The sequence below is a fragment of the Argentina silus genome (genome assembly GCF_951799395.1).
Source record: "Argentina silus genome assembly, contig: scaffold_300, whole genome shotgun sequence".
NCBI lineage: Eukaryota > Metazoa > Chordata > Actinopteri > Argentiniformes > Argentinidae > Argentina > Argentina silus.
This window is the reverse complement of record NW_028152796.1, coordinates 2,501-18,324: the sequence shown is the minus strand read 5'-3', so window position 1 is coordinate 18,324 and position 15,824 is coordinate 2,501. Positions and strand designations below refer to the sequence as shown.

The following is a 15,824-nucleotide window of genomic DNA, read 5'->3' as shown; positions in this document are numbered from 1 at the left end:
CGTAGCCCCTGGACACTAGTAGGGGATGGAGTGAGACAGGTCGTAGCCCCTGGACACTAGTAGAGGATGGGGTAAGACAGGTCGTAGCCCCTGGACACTAGTAGAGGATGGGGTGAGACAGGTCGTAGCCCCTGGACACTAGTAGAGGATGGGGTGAGACAGGTCGTAGCCCCTGGACACTAGTAGAGGATGGGGTGAGACAGGTCGTAGCCCCTGGACACTAGTAGGGGATGGGGTGAGACAGGTCGTAGCCCCTGGACACTAGTAGGGGATGGGGTGAGACAGGTCGTAGCCCCTGGACACTAGTAGAGGATGGGGTGAGACAGGTCGTAGCCCCTGGACACTAGTAGAGGATGGGGTGAGACAGGTCGTAGCCCCTGGACACTAGTAGAGGATGGGGTGAGACAGGTCGTAGCCCCTGGACACTAGTAGAGGATGGGGTGAGACAGGTCGTAGCCCCTGGACACTAGTAGAGGATGGGGTAAGACAGGTCGTAGCCCCTGGACACTAATAGAGGATGGGGTGAGACAGGTCGTAGCCCCTGGACACTAGTAGAGGATGGGGTGAGACAGGTCGTAGCCCCTGGACACTAGTAGAGGATGGGGTGAGACAGGTCGTAGCCCCTGGACACTAGTAGAGGATGGGGTGAGACAGGTCGTAGCCCCTGGACACTAGTAGAGGATGGGGTGAGACAGGTCGTAGCCCCTGGACACTAGTAGAGGATGGGGTGAAACAGGTCGTAGCCCCTGGACACTAGTAGGGGATGGGGTGAGACAGGTCGTAGCCCCTGGACACTAGTAGAGGATGGGGTGAGACAGGTCGTAGCCCCTGGACACTAGTAGAGGATGGGGTGAGACAGGTCGTCAGCGATGAGGGGCTTGGGCTGGGCCTCGTCTGTGGAGTCGCTGGCTGAGCCACTGCAGGGAGGGGAGAAAGCAGGCGGCATCGTTAGACACCAAGAAGTCGTACGGAAGAACACAGAATCAGTGCTTTCCACTCTTAGAAGAAATGGTTTGGAAAGGGTCCTTCATTTGTCCCAAACCTTTTGAAGAACCCTTTTGGGTTCAGTGTAGAAACCTTTTGGGTTCCACGTAGAACCCTTTTCACAGAAGGTTCTAAATGGAACCAAAAAGGGTTCTTCAAAGGGTTCTCCTACGGGGACAAATAAAGAACCCTTTTGGAGACCTTTTCTAAAAGTGTATTGGGAGTTCAGCAGAGCATGCTTGGGGCTGCTGGATGAGAGTCGAACAAAAGTCATGCAAAGAAAAACACAATTAAAAGATAAATGTAAAGTTTTGCACCCTCATATAATATGTTCATTATGCTCGGACATGCAAACCAACGTCTGAGGAAACGTCCAACCAACAGCCCTCCCTGATTGGTTGGCAGAATACAGGATCACACCATATCACGACCAATGGGCTGAAGCCATAGGATGGAAGGAGTGGCTAAGAATGAAACCCCCGCCTCATGAAACCCCTCCAGCCAATGAGAGTGAAGCACAGTAGGATAGTGACAGTGAAACAGGAAGTGGAGAGATTGGGAGTGCGATTGACAGGAAGCAAATGTATGATATTTTTGGCTGGATGACAAGGGGTCATGTGACTTACGGGGGTCCTGTTGGTCTAAAAGCGAGCAAACTCTGGGCCCATACTGAAAGGTAAACACAATGCTTGGGGGTGAACATTCATGCTCATCTCAAAGTACGTACTGTATACAGCATGAGTCATCCATCTTGTTTAACACTGTACTCTATAACATCTTTACAAACTGAATATCATTCAGGCTGCAGTGAAGTACCAATTACACTGCAACACATTATCGTTATTTATCGACTAAATACCAAACTACCATTAATATAATCAATAACATCAGTTATTGATACCTGTGTGACAGAACATAGTAAACACCGGTATGTATTCAACATCATTAGCAATTATTCCCCAAATATAATATAATGTTTTCAGTGCAACCAAAACAAAGGACCAACGAAAAAACAAAGAGAACAGATAGAGAGGCAGGCAGGCAGGCAGGCATACAGGCATACAGGCAGGCAGGCAGGCAGGCAGGCAGGCATACAGGCATACAGGCAGGCAGGCAGACAGGGATACACACACAATACTCAAACAAGACAAGACGACATGTAAATGGTACTGGGAGCAGGACTCACAGGCTCACATGCAGTAGAGAAGAGTACCTGTAGGTCTGTGAACAGCGGGAGCAGGTCAGCTGGGGTATGGTACTGTATGGTGGGTCAGAGGTCAGCTGGGGTATGGTACTGTATGGTGGGTCAGAGGTCAGCTGGGGTATGGTACTGTATGGTGGGTCAGGGGTTAGGGGTCAGCTGGGGTATGGTATTGTATGGTGGGTCAGGGGTCAGGGGTCAGCTGGGGTATGGTACTGTATGGTGGGTCAGAGGTCAGGGGTCAGCTGGGGTATGGTACTGTATGGTGGGTCAGGGGTCAGCTGGGGTATGGTACTGTATGGTGGGTCAGAGGTCAGCTGGGGTATGGTATTGTATGGTGGGTCAGGGGTTAGGGGTCAGCTAGGGTATGGTACTGTATGGTGGGTCAGAGGTCAGCTGGGGTATGGTATTGTATGGTGGGTCAGGGGTCAGCTGGGGTATGGTACTGTATGGTGGGTCAGGGGTCAGGGGTCAGCTGGGGTATGGTATTGTATGGTGGGTCAGGGGTTAGGGGGTCAGCTAGGGTATGGTACTGTATGGTGGGTCAGAGGTCAGTTAGGGTATGGTACTGTATGGTGGGTCAGGGGTCAGAGGTCAGCTGGGGTATGGTATTGCATGGTGGGTCAGGGGTCAAAGGTCAGCTGGGGTATGGTACTGTATGGTGGGTCAGGGGTCAGAGGTCAGCTGGGGTATGGTACTGTATGGTGGGTCAGGGGTCAGAGGTCAGCTGGGGTATGGTACTATATGGTGGGTCAGGGGTCAGCTGGGGTATGGTACTGTATGGTGGGTCAGGGGTCAGGGGTCAGCTGGGGTATGGTACTGTATGGTGGGTCAGGGGTCAGAGGTCAGCTGGGGTATGGAACTGTATGGTGGGTCAGGGGTCAGAGGTCAGCTGGGGTATGGTACTGTATAGTGGATCAGGGGTTAGGGTGGTGCAGTAGAACTGGACTGTACTCTACTTTACTCCACAGACACATGCAACAAGACCAGTGGGAGGGTCATAACAACCATCCCGGGTCCGATGACATAGAGATGGAAGGCGACACCAAATGTCTCAGTACTGTACAGTTCAGTCAGGAAGCTGACGTCGGTTTAACCACGTTTAATGAAAATGGTAGAACATTAAAGTTTGGCGTAACCGGATGGCTCCACTCTGTATAGCTCCCCGCCTGAAGTTTAAACAACATAAAATACAATAACATTAGGCAGGGAGCCCTACTATCAAATCCCCCGTTGGTAGGTTTACTACAGAGCGGGTGGAGGCTGGGGCGGTGGGTGGAGGCTGGGGCGGTGGGTGGAGGCTGGGGCGTTACCCTCATGGCCAGTGGCGTTACCCTGGTTACCCATGGCTGTGGCGTTACCCTGGTTACCCATGGCGGAGCGTTACCCTGGTTACCCATGGCGGAGCGTTACTCTGGTTACCCATGGCGGAGCGTTACTCTGGTTACCCATGGCGGAGCGTTACCCTGGTTACCCATGGCGGAGCGTTACCCTGGTTACCCATGGCTGTGGCGTTACCCTGGTTACCCATGGCTGTGGCGTTACCCTGGTTACCCATGGCTGTGGCGTTACCCTGGTTACCCATGGCGGAGCGTTACCCTGGTTACCCATGGCGGAGCGTTACCCTGGTTACCCATGGCGGAGCGTTGCAGAACTCGGCTCTTTTAAGCCTCGTCCCTGAGACACGTGAAGGTGTTTTGCCCGGAGCTGCGATGTTCGACTTAAAGTGTCCCGCCTGAACTTATGTAAACTTCATTAGTGGATTAGAGGCTCTGTAGGATATTATGGGATGTAGGAGAGGAGGCGCTGGGGAGGTTGCTTTTAACCAGATGCTAGTGGAGGGAACACAAGGGAATACAATTCTTTTTTAAAAGCACCTACTGTACTTGTATTAGTCAGATACAGATATTAGACAGATATAAGCCCACAGTACTTGTTCTGAATGTAAACTACTGCAAAATGGAACAAGTTGACACCCGTGCGTTTACATTTACAAGTCATAACATCATCCATGTTTTATTTGTTCCCCAAGCGTCTTTTCTCAGCAGATTTATCTCGACCGCAAACATTTAGAGAATTGTCGGCCCCGAAAAAAAGCATAAAAAAACACTCTTGGCCTCTAGCAGTGGAAACATTTCGAGCCAAATTAATTCTTCTTCGTTGATAACGAATGTTTCCTTCGTTTTGAAGACGAGTATTCCTACTCCCTTGAGATAGCAAAGGCCCTCAGGACGAGCACATTAAGCAACCGTAAAAACCGAGAAATAGACCAGAGCTCTCAACTGAAGAAACGTTTATTCAGCTTTGTTTTTTTATAGTAGAAAGTCACCATACATTTGAGGTCATTTTTCAACATTAACATCTGGCGTCCCCAAAAGCATGCATATTAATGTACATTATTCGGATCTTTTTATACAACAAAATGGAGGCGAAAAGTGTGTGTTCCAAACCAAAGAAAAGGACATAAATTAATACTGTAGGAATGACGTCATTGGGCCACAGAGAGCGGCTGTGCTGTATCTCCACAGACAGTGGTGGCAGCCGTACCTGGGCCGTACCTGGGCCGTACAGTACCTGGGACAGACCTGGGCCATACAGTACCTGGGCCAGACCTGGGCCATACAGTACCTGGGCCAGGCCTGGGCCATACCTGGGCCAGACCTGGACCGTACAGTACCTGGGCCAGACCTGGGCCATACCTGGGCCAGACCTGGACCGTACAGTACCTGGGCCAGACCTGGGCCGTACAGTACCTGGGCAAGACCTGGGCCAGACCTGGGCCATACAGTACCTGGGCCAGACCTGAGCCAGACCTGAGCCAGACCTGGGCCATACAGTACCTGGGCCAGACCTGAGCCAGACCTGAGCCAGACCTGGGCCATACAGTACCTGGGCCAGACCTGAGCCAGACCTGAGCCAGACCTGGGCCATACAGTACCTGGGCCGTACTCTAGTGGAGAAAGAAGAAGCACTGGCAGCTCCCGGTCGTTGACGTTTTACTGCTTTTGTCTCTACATTTATCAAAACAGAGACGGACACGAGGGTTGGCAACGCAGGGGGGAGGAAGACATGGGTTAGCTCACACACACAATAGAGAGGGAGGGAGGGAGGGAGGGAGGGAGGGAGGGAGAGAGAGAGAGGGAGGGGGAAGACATGGGTTAGCTCACATACACAATAGAGACGGGGAGAGAGGGAGGGAGGGAGGGAGGGAGGGAGAGAGAGAGGGAGGGGGAAGACGTGGGTTAGCTCACATACACAAAACAGAGAGAGGAAGAGAGAGAGGGAAGAGGAGAGAAAGAGAGGGGAAAGGGAGAGGGGAGATGGGAGAAGGAGAGCAAGAGAGACAACAAGAAACATATGCAGAGAAGGCAAGATTGTGTTGGGTGTTGGGGACAGGGGAGAGGTGTTGGGACAGGGGAAAGGTGTTGGAACAGGGGAGAGGAGTTGGGACAGGGGTAAGGTGTTGGGACAGCGGACAGGGGAGAGGTGTTGGGACAGGGGAGAGGAGTTGGGACAGGGGTAAGGTGTTGGAACAGGGGACAGGGGAGAGGTGTTGGGACAGGGGAGAGGTGTTGGGACAGGGGTAAGGTGTTGGAACAGGGGACAGGGGAGAGGTGTTGGGACAGCGGACAGGGGAGAGGTGTTGGGACAGGGGAGAGGTGTTGGGACAGGGGAAAGGTGTTGGAACAGGGGAAAGGTGTTGGGACAGGGGAGAGGTGTTGGAACAGGGGAGAGGAGTTGGGACAGGGGTAAGGTGTTGGGACAGGGGACAGGGGAGAGGTGTTGGGACAGGGGAGAGGAGTTGGGACAGGGGTAAGGTGTTGGAACAGGGGACAGGGGTAAGGTGTTGGGACAGCGGACAGGGGAGAGGTGTTGGGACAGGGGAGAGGTGTTGGGACAGGGGAGAGGTGTTGGGACAGCGGACAGGGGAGAGGTGTTGGGACAGGGGAGAGGTGTTGGGACAGGGGAGAGGAGTTGGGACAGGGGAAAGGTGTTGGAACAGGGGAAAGGTGTTGGGACAGGGGAGAGGTGTTGGGACAGGGGAAAGGTGTTGGAACAGGGGAAAGGTGTTGGGACAGGGGAGAGGTGTTGGGACAGGGGAGAGGTGTTGGGACAGGGGAAAGGTGTTGGAACAGGGGAAAGGTGTTGGGACAGCGGACAGGGGAGAGGTGTTGGGACAGGGGAGAGGAGTTGGGACAGGGGAGAGGTGTTGGGACAGCGGACAGGGGAGAGGTGTTGGGACAGGGGAGAGGTGTTGGGACAGCGGACAGGGGAGAGGTGTTGGGACAGGGGAGAGGTGTTGGGACAGGGGTAAGGTGTTGGGACAGGGGAGAGGTGTTGGGACAGCGGACAGGGGAGAGGTGTTGGGACAGGGGAGAGGTGTTGGGACAGGGGTAAGGTGTTGGGACAGGGGAGAGGTGTTGGGACAGGGGAGAGGTGTTGGGACAGGGGAGAGGAGTTGGGACAGGGGAGAGGTGTTGGGACAGGGGAGAGGTGTTGGGACAGGGGAGAGGTGTTGGAACAGGGGAGAGGAGTTGGGACAGGGGAGAGGTGTTGGGACAGGGGAGAGGTGTTGGGACAGGGGAGAGGAGTTGGACAGGGGAGAGGTGTTGGGACAGGGGAGAGGAGTTGGGACAGGGGACAGGGGAGAGGTGTTGGGACAGGGGACAGGTGTTGGGACAGGGGAGAGGTGTTGGGACAGGGGAGAGGTGTTGGGACAGGGGAGAGGTGTTGGGACAGGGGAGAGGTGTTGGAACAGGGGTAAGGTGTTGGGACAGGGGAGAGGTGTTGGGACAGGGGAGAGGTGTTGGGACAGGGGTAAGGTGTTGGGACAGGGGAGAGGTGTTGGGACAGGGGTAAGGTGTTGGGACAGGGGAGAGGAGTTGGGACAGGGGAGAGGAGTTGGGACAGGGGTAAGGTGTTGGGACAGGGGTAAGGTGTTGGGACAGGGGACAGGGGAGAGGAGTTGGGACAGGGGAGAGGAGTTGGGACAGGGGAGAGGAGTTGGGACAGGGGAGAGGTGTTGGACAGTCTACCGTTTAGCTGTAATGCTTACTCTCTCCCTTTGGCAGATGGTCATGATTGGGCAAATCGTATAAGATTTAAAAGGGGGTCCAAATCTGTCACAGTAACATGTGTATAGTCTAAGGACAGAGGAGAGGGCTGAGTACCTGACGTGGACGGGACAGGGGTCAGCATCGACAGGTACTGACAGACAAGCACACAATCAGACCAGCGACTTTATTCATCACATAGAAAGAGAGACAGATCTTTTCTTCTTTTTTTTGTATCCCTCAGATCGTATCATGCTTGTTTTTCTCCCACTCCTTTCTTCAGACAAGTCTTTCATTACAAAGACAATCGTACAAGAAGGCTGAAGGAAGTTTCAACATCGAATCAACCCCTCTCCCTTTTGAAGGTCGCACAAACGCTCCCTTTTGTTTCGGAGCAAAGCTGCGTCACCCGGGAGCTCAAGTGGAGACGGTCGTCGTGACAACAAGCTTATCAACAAAGCGCTAAATGGCTATGATCCAATTAAATTATTGCCGTAAGTGTCAGATTGTGCTGTTGGGTGTCTGATAAGCCAAACTCGATGCTTAATCGGACCCCTTTTGTTCAAGGTCTCTGAATATAACACTGTAAGGTACATGGACACAAATGACTCTTTTTTTTTTTTTTACTTCGATGCACAGTAATTACACCATCACCTGTCTGAGGTAAGCAGAGGTACCAGTCTGTCGTTTCTTTCATGCATGGACGGACCGCTAGCCCTACAGAGACTAGTGTCTCTCTCAGGGGCGAGGGTGGGTTCAGCCCCATTCAGCCTTGGCATCAAGTCATACTCAATCAACACAACAGATACTCTGAGGACCCCAAGCACCTGGATTTCAGAGCGAGGTGTGTCCTTCACACTGCCTGTCGGTAAAGACTTCCGACACCACAGAACCGATTTTGAGGCTGATAGTCATGTTAATCACGTCATAGAATCAAGGTTTACAGATAAAGTCACAGAGAATACAGAGAATAGGGTCTTTAAGGTGCTTTCTGATCAACTGACCATCGCTTTAACGGTCGTTCCTTTACGGTCCACTTATGTACAGTACACATTCATCGCCATCTGTTGCATTCATTGCCTTTTACCAGCTGCCCCCCATAAGTAAATAATGAACAATAAGCATTTACATTTGAGTTATTATTTCACGACATGTGATACATAGCCTCTTGTTCAAGAGGAGGATGGAAGTTAGCAGAACCTCATAGTATATATCAATAAGTAAAAGTTACCGTAGTATAACTCGAGCCCCTGGTTTAACTTTACCTTTGACTTATTGTTTTTGTTCGATCTTTACAATACAATATTAAACAATCCCTTTTTAGGATTATGACTGTGTGTTAAACTCTGACACAAAATTCCTTTACACCTTCATTCTGATGGAGAGCGTTGAAGATCGTTTGAAATCATTTGTTATTGATTATGTTCGCAGGGAAATATAAAAAAAACATGTACATGCATGAAAGACAAGCAAAAGAGAGAGAGAGAGAGAGAGAGAGTCCTTTCCAATAAGGATTGGCCAGAGACAGAGTCCTCAGAGAGAGAGAGAGAGAGAGAGAGAGAGAGAGAGAGAGAGAGAGAGAGAGAGAGAGAGAGAGAGAGAGAGTCCATTCCATAAAGGATAGGCTAGAGACAATGTCCTTAAGCGAAGGTTGCTTCTGCTTTGAGGCTCCACCAGTTCTTGGCCTGGCTACTGCCCAGAGGTGAAGCAAATGGGGCAAGAGAGGAAGGAGGAGGGGGGGGGGGTGGGGGGGGGGGGGTCAAATCAAGCCCTTCCCTTGGCAGGATGGGTTTGAGAGGGTTGCATTGTAGTCGGGAGGAGGGGAGAGGGGGAGAGAGGGGATGAGTTCTGGCGTTTGGAGCACGGATGAGGCCAGAGGTATCTGTCCTACGCAGGGCTGAGTCTGTCTGTGTGTCTGTCTGTCCTCACACTGTCGAAATCAACTTGCCCTCTGTGGAACTGTGGAGCAAAGAGAAGGAGAAGCTGCCAGGTGGGGATGATGATGCACTCAGAGAAACAACCACAGGAGGGCGTCAGAGAGCGCAGGCACACTCTCCCCACAGTACCCCATTCAAAACACATCACTGAACACGTTCTCTACCGCCTTACAGCGGTGTGGGGAGGAAGGGGGAGTGTAGAGTACAGTATGTCAACTCTGCTAACCATATAGTCATATCTTCTCATTCTCATTGTCCAAACATGCTGTTCTGATTTCTTTTAAACTGGTTTTCACAATGGTTTCCACTACATAAAGCTATAGACCCCCAGTGAACACAGTGCTTAGGTGTGTAGTGGGCCTAATGTAGTGACATTATCCTATAGAGGAGGGACACAGGGAGCGAATGGGGGAGCAGTGGGGATAGCTAGCTAGTTAGCATGGTGCTAGCTACATGGTGGCTGGGGATAGCTAGCTAGTTAGCATGGTGCTAGCTACATGGTGGCTGGGGATAGCTAGCTAGTTAGCATGGTGCTAGCTACATGGTGGCTGGGGATAGCTAGCTAGTTAGCATGGTGCTAGCTACATGGTGGCTGGGGATAGCTAGCTAGTTAGCATGGCGGTGGGTCAGTAGCTGAAGCCAGAGAGAGCCGGCAGGTCGGAGTTCAAGCGGGTTTCCCTGACGATAAACAAAACAAAACTAAATGACAAAACAAAATGAAACTTAATCGTGATGCAAAAAGCAAAAAGCCAAAGCAGTGGAAAGAAATTCAAAACCAAAATATCCTTATGAAAATAAAAAATAACGGAAAGCAAAATCAAACTCTACTGCACTTATTAGATATTGTTAAAAAAAAACCTTATATATTTAAGATGTATATTATATTATATATTGAGATAACTCTTAAACCCATTCACACAGTGGGAAATTCCCATAAGTCTGTCACGACTTTAGGTACTGAAGTCCATTTGGGCTTTGTGGGTTTTAGAGTCTATCTGAAGTCTCACCTGTTACTGTGGAAGGCTGGCCGGACCCAGCTGCAAACCAAAACCCACCACTGTGTTCCACAGATAGTCATGATATCACCTTATTATAATATATCTCTATATATTGGTTATATGATTATGACTTATCTCATCTAATCAAATGAAAACAATAATAGTATGGAAAACACAAATAGCATGATAAATAACACAAAATAACAAGAATCTGAGGTGTCTTGGGGATTCAAAGTTGGTGTGGAGAGGTTACTTCAGATGTTTCTACTGGCTACTTTCCTTACTGAGGAACTTGAACCCTACTGTCTGCTTGTGTTCGCTCTCACTCCCCTGGGGGTATTCTATCCAACATCACAGGACACTCTGCATCTATCTAACTACAGCAGGGGAGGCTGGTGGAGGTAGAAATCGGAGGACGGGCTCATTGTAACGGAATGGAACGGAATGAGGGATGGTATCAAACACACTCTCTTTCAAGGGTGTTTGATCCCGTTCCTCATTCCATTCAATGCATTACAACGAGCCCGTCCTCCGATTTCTACCTCCACCAGCCTCCCCTGATAGAGAGGAAACGGAGCCTTACCTCGTGGGAAACCGGGCTTCGTACTCTTCAAGTCCTTGCTGTTAGGGACACACAGATGAAACATGTTCAGTCATTTATTTAAAACATTTATTCATCCTTTATTCATTCAGAGGAGTCCCTTTGAGGCCAAGGTCTCTTTTTTAAAGATGCCCTGATTATATCAGTTATTATTGGCATTATTGGCCATTATCTTAATCAGCCAGTAGATGGCGCTAATGGCTCACAGTGGAGCGATCACAGGCTGCAGTGACTGTAAGCCAGCTGAGCGACTCGACTGTACAGAAGTAAACATGCTTTTGCATTGTTCATCATGAACTGTCATAATGTGAAGGCCAGTCCTCTGGAGTCTCTCCTATGCTGAGCTGACAGACACTATGCAGAGCCTACCCTCGTCCCCAGGCTATTGGGATCAGCGTCCATAAGCCTGGAATAACAACGACTCAAACCTGGCCTTAGTGGGAGGGAACTGACTGAGTCAAGTGTTTGTTATTGGTTGATTTCAGCGAATCACACGGCTGCGAGGCGTAGCAGGAAAAAACAAAAACAAGACCACTGGAGACATGACGGGCCCTCGAAATGATTTTGGTGACAGGATTAAATCCCTTGAGATGCATCATCTCATTTTCAAAAGGGGGGGAGGTGTCCTGGAATGAAATGACAGCGTTTCAGAGGAACAGGTAGAGAAAGAAAGAGAACAAAGCAGTTCAGGTAAAACAATAAAAAGAATTTAAAAAAAAGAGCAAGAAGTGATCTGAGGCAGGAAAACAAGTCATCTACACATTCCAAAGTTGTTACATGACTAGCGTAGCAATTAGCGACGATTAGCGCGCCCACATGCTGCTGAGGGCTCCAGGGCAGGAGAAGGTGGGTGGGTAAAGGAGAGAGAGAGAGAGAGAGAGGGAGAGAGAGAGAGAGAGAGGGAGAGAGAGAGAGGGAGAGAGAGAGAGGGAGAGAGAGAGAGAGACAGAGAGAGAGAGACAGAGAGAGAGAGAGAGAGAGAGAGAGAGACAGAGAGAGAGAGAGACAGAGAGAGAGAGACAGAGGGGTTCGGTGTTACATAACTCAGCCTCCGCTCTCGCCTCAGTGACAATAGGTATGGAGTCTCCCCCCCCCCCCCCCCCCCACCACCCCGTGCCTCCCCCCCCAGTTGGCAGGGCCAGTCCCAGTCCCAGTCCCAGTCCCAGTCCCAGTCCCAGTCTCAGTCCCAGTCCCAGTCCCTGCGTTATCGGCGGGCGGCTGTCAGAAGCACTTCCCTCAGCAGCGGAGGCAGCAGAGCGGGGAGCCGTCTTCTCCAATCTGGACTCTGTCATCCGGGCTGAGGCCCGCCGTGTACACAAGCACCGACACACACACACACACACACACACACACACACACAAAACACTCTCTGACACACGCTCCAAGTGTGAAGTGGAGGGGAACTGATCCCCGTTTACGTAAGCTAATGATGTTGAACGTTCTGAGAGACCAGTGTTCAGGGGAACTGGGGCGCTGGGGAACTGGGAGTACTGGCTGTACTGGTACAAAGACTGCCTGTCCTCAGGCCCTGGTGGCTCTGTCTCTGGTGGCTCTGTCTCTGGTGGCTCTGTCTCTGGTGGCTCTGTCCCTGGTGGCTCTGTCTCTGGGAGCTGGAGGGCTGATGGAAGCACAGGACCTCCTATCTTACTGTCTCAGTACTGATGTGCAGAGCAGGTAGAAATAGGCTGCTTAGATTGAGATATTTACAGTTTCTAATGCAGCCAGGATATCATGGGTCTCTGCCAGGCTTTGTGCATACGTGTGTGTGTGTGTGTGTGTGTGTGTGTGTGTGTGTGTGTGTGTGTGTGTGTGTGTGTGCGTCCATCCGTGTGTGTATGTGTGTGTGTGCGTCCATCCGTGTGTGTATGTGTGTGTGTGCGTGTGTGTGTGTGTGTCCATCCGTGTGTGTATGTGTGTGTGTGCGTCCATCCGTGTGTGTGTGTGTGTGTGTGTGTGTGTGTGTGTGTGTGTGTGTGTGTGTGTGTGTGTGTGCCCACCTGTGAGAAGCCTGGTCCTGCCACGCTGTAGGGGCGTTGGTGCTGCCTGCTGTGTGCCATGGTGCTGCTCTGTGCCAGCAGACGGGAGGCCATGCTGTAGTCAGGGGCCGGGACCCCCAGGTCCTCCCTCTCCAGCAGGTTCCCTGTGCTGCTGCTCTTACCATGGAGGCTGGAGGGACACACACACACACACAGTCACTTACTGCTACACACACACATCATGCAAGCACACACACACACACACATCACTTACTTCTACACACAAACACAAACACAAACACACACACACACACACACACACACACACACACACACGTTTCCTCTTTGTTTGTGCTCGTTAATGATGAGTAACAGTTTGCATCGTCATCGTTTAAACCATGCATGATAAACAGGCGTGTCACCATGACAACGTGACACCATGACAACGTGACACCATGACTAATACCATATGGGGCAAAAAGATGCAAAAAGATAATTTCCCCTTGGGGACCAACAAAGTATATATTACTATTATTATTTATTATTATGACACCATGACAACAAGACACCATGACATTGTGACAACATGACACCATGACAACACAAAACCATGACATTGTGACAACATGACACCATGACAACACGACAACACGAAACCATGACAACTTGACGACATGACAACGTGTCACCATGACAACACGTACTTGTTGACTCTCAGTTTGTCACCGTCACACTCAGGGATGACACGTGTGTAGGAGAAGGGGAACCAGCCACGCCTGATGGAGAAACACACACACACACACACACACACACACACACACACACACACACACACACATCAGTGACGAAGCAGAAGTCGTTAGACGCCGGCATCACAGACGACAGCATTGGATAGAAGCTGAATGTGACTAATGAGGCTGTTCACTGTGTAACACACACACTCATAACCACCTACCATCAGTACATGAGGAAGGTTCTAGAACCCTGTACCAAACACACTCATAACCACCTACCATCAGTACATGAGGAAGGTTCTAGAACCCTATACCAAACACACTCATAACCACCTACCATCAGTACATGAGGAAGGTTCTAGAACCCTATACCAACGTTAGTCATGGGGAGGGAGGGAGGGAGGGAGGGAGAGAGGGAGAGAAAGGGAGGGAGGGAGGGAGAGAGAGAGAGAGAGAGAGATAGAGAGAGAGAGAGGTAGGGAGGGAGGGAGGGAGGAGCAGACACTGTCACAAGATAACTGTATTGGAATTGAAATGTATTAACTCATTCACTGCCTGTATTAACTCATTCACGGTAGAGCGCCAAGGGTGACTTTCTCCACCAATGATGCTTCATTTTGTAGCCAATCAGAGTGTTGTTACTAGGTAAACACCACATAGAACACTCGGCCCTCTAGGTGGGGAGTGTTCCGGAACTCTTTGGCAGTTGGTGATTTAAATCACATTCCATATCCATAACCAGTCAGTTCTAGAACACAGGGAACCAGAACCAGACACATGCGGTTCTCTTGGACCTGAACTCACATCTTGTTCTTCTCGTTCTCTCCGTAGTGCCATCCGTCCCGGGCCTCCGGCACCAGCAGAGTGATGATGTCACCCTCGGAGAAGCTCAGCAGGGTACTGTTGTCACCGGCGGCGTGGGAGAAGATGGCCTGGACCCGGGTTCGACCATTCCTCTCCAGGCCCGCCGCCATGGAACTGGACCTGGGCAGGGTACGGTTCTCTGCTGGAGGGAGGGAGGGAGGGAGGGGAGAAGGGGAGGGAGGGAGGGAGGGGGTGAGGGGGAGGGAGGGAGGGATGAAGGAGAAACTGTCACATGAGAACTATATTGAAATTGATACGTGTTAAAATGCTTTTAGCCACTAAGAACTGAACTTCATTGAAAAGTGTTCAAATAAAATCAATAAAATAGAAGTATCCTCAAACCAGGACAGACTATTCCGTTTATGGCACGTTGGATTTATGGTGGTATTAAAACCAAACTCTCCTAAGTGACTTTAAATACTTTAAATACTTTAAATACTTCCATTTTGCTTCGAGTCCTCCTCTGTCCTTCACCTATTTTGGCTCCTGGTTTCTCCTCCTCTTTAAACACCCCTCCCTCCCTCCCTCCCTCCCTCCCCCCTCTAATCCCTTCCTCCCTCTCTCCCTGGCCTGTTTCCACCCAGACGGGGCTGGCTCTGAGGGCATCGTATGATAGCAGTGATACAGTAGCAGCCATTAAAGAGTACAGATAAGGAGGAAAGAGCTACTGGAATTCACTCAACACACACACACACACACACACACACACACACACACACACACACACACACACACACACAATTCTAGCCACTTAGTGCCTTTATGGCTATCCAACTCTTGAAGGTCACAATCTTGCAGGTCAACAAGATCTCTCTCTTCCTCTCCCTCTCTCCCTCTCCCTCACTTCCTCTCTCTCTCCCTCTTGCTCTCTCTCCCTCTCCCTCTCCCCCTCTCTCTTTTCCTCTCCCTCTCTCCCTCTCCCTCTGCCTCTCCCTCTCTCCCTCTCTCCCTCTCTCCATCTCTCTCCCTCTCCCCCTTTCACCCTCTCTCCCTCTCTCTCTCCCTCTCCTAAGATATCAGTGTTTGGTATCCCAGCCTCCCTCTGCAGTATGCATTAGTCAGTGATATCCCCACCAGAGTGCCAATTCCACAAACAGACATTCTGGCATCCAGAATGTGGAGGTTTTATGACCCTTACGACTATCCTTACGAGGCCAGTTTCCCTAGACACAGATTAAGCAGCCTTCTCCTTGAATAAAAGTAGCTCGACATTGACCAGGGTTTAGTTTAATCTGTGTCTGGTTAACAATGGGGGGGGACCTTAATCTGTGTCTGGTTAACAAGGGGGGGACCTTAATCTGTGTCTGGTTAACAACTGGGGGACCTTAATCTGTGTCTGGTTAACAAGGGGGGGACCTTAATCTGTGTCTGGTTAACAAGGGGGGACCTTAATCTGTGTCTGGTTAACAAGGGGGGGACCTTACTCTGTGTCTGGTTAACAACTGGGGGACCTTAATCTGTGTCTGGTTAACAAC

At 50.7% G+C, this 15,824-nt stretch overlaps 1 pseudogene across 1 annotated transcript in view; it reads right to left on the bottom strand.

Moving 5' to 3' along the window:
• Nucleotides 1-742: 742 nt before the first annotated feature.
• The window catches only part of LOC310824624 (BAR/IMD domain-containing adapter protein 2-like), a 17,279-nt pseudogene continuing 2,197 nt past the window's right edge, over nucleotides 743-15,824 (bottom strand). Inside the window, exons 3-8 of the transcript XR_014555124.1 lie at nucleotides 14,290-14,491; nucleotides 13,456-13,527; nucleotides 12,773-12,941; nucleotides 10,758-10,795; nucleotides 1,611-1,653; nucleotides 743-917 (exon numbers count right to left, since the gene is read on the bottom strand). The product of XR_014555124.1 is annotated as a BAR/IMD domain-containing adapter protein 2-like (transcript). The remainder of the gene's footprint in view (nucleotides 918-1,610; nucleotides 1,654-10,757; nucleotides 10,796-12,772; nucleotides 12,942-13,455; nucleotides 13,528-14,289; nucleotides 14,492-15,824) is intronic.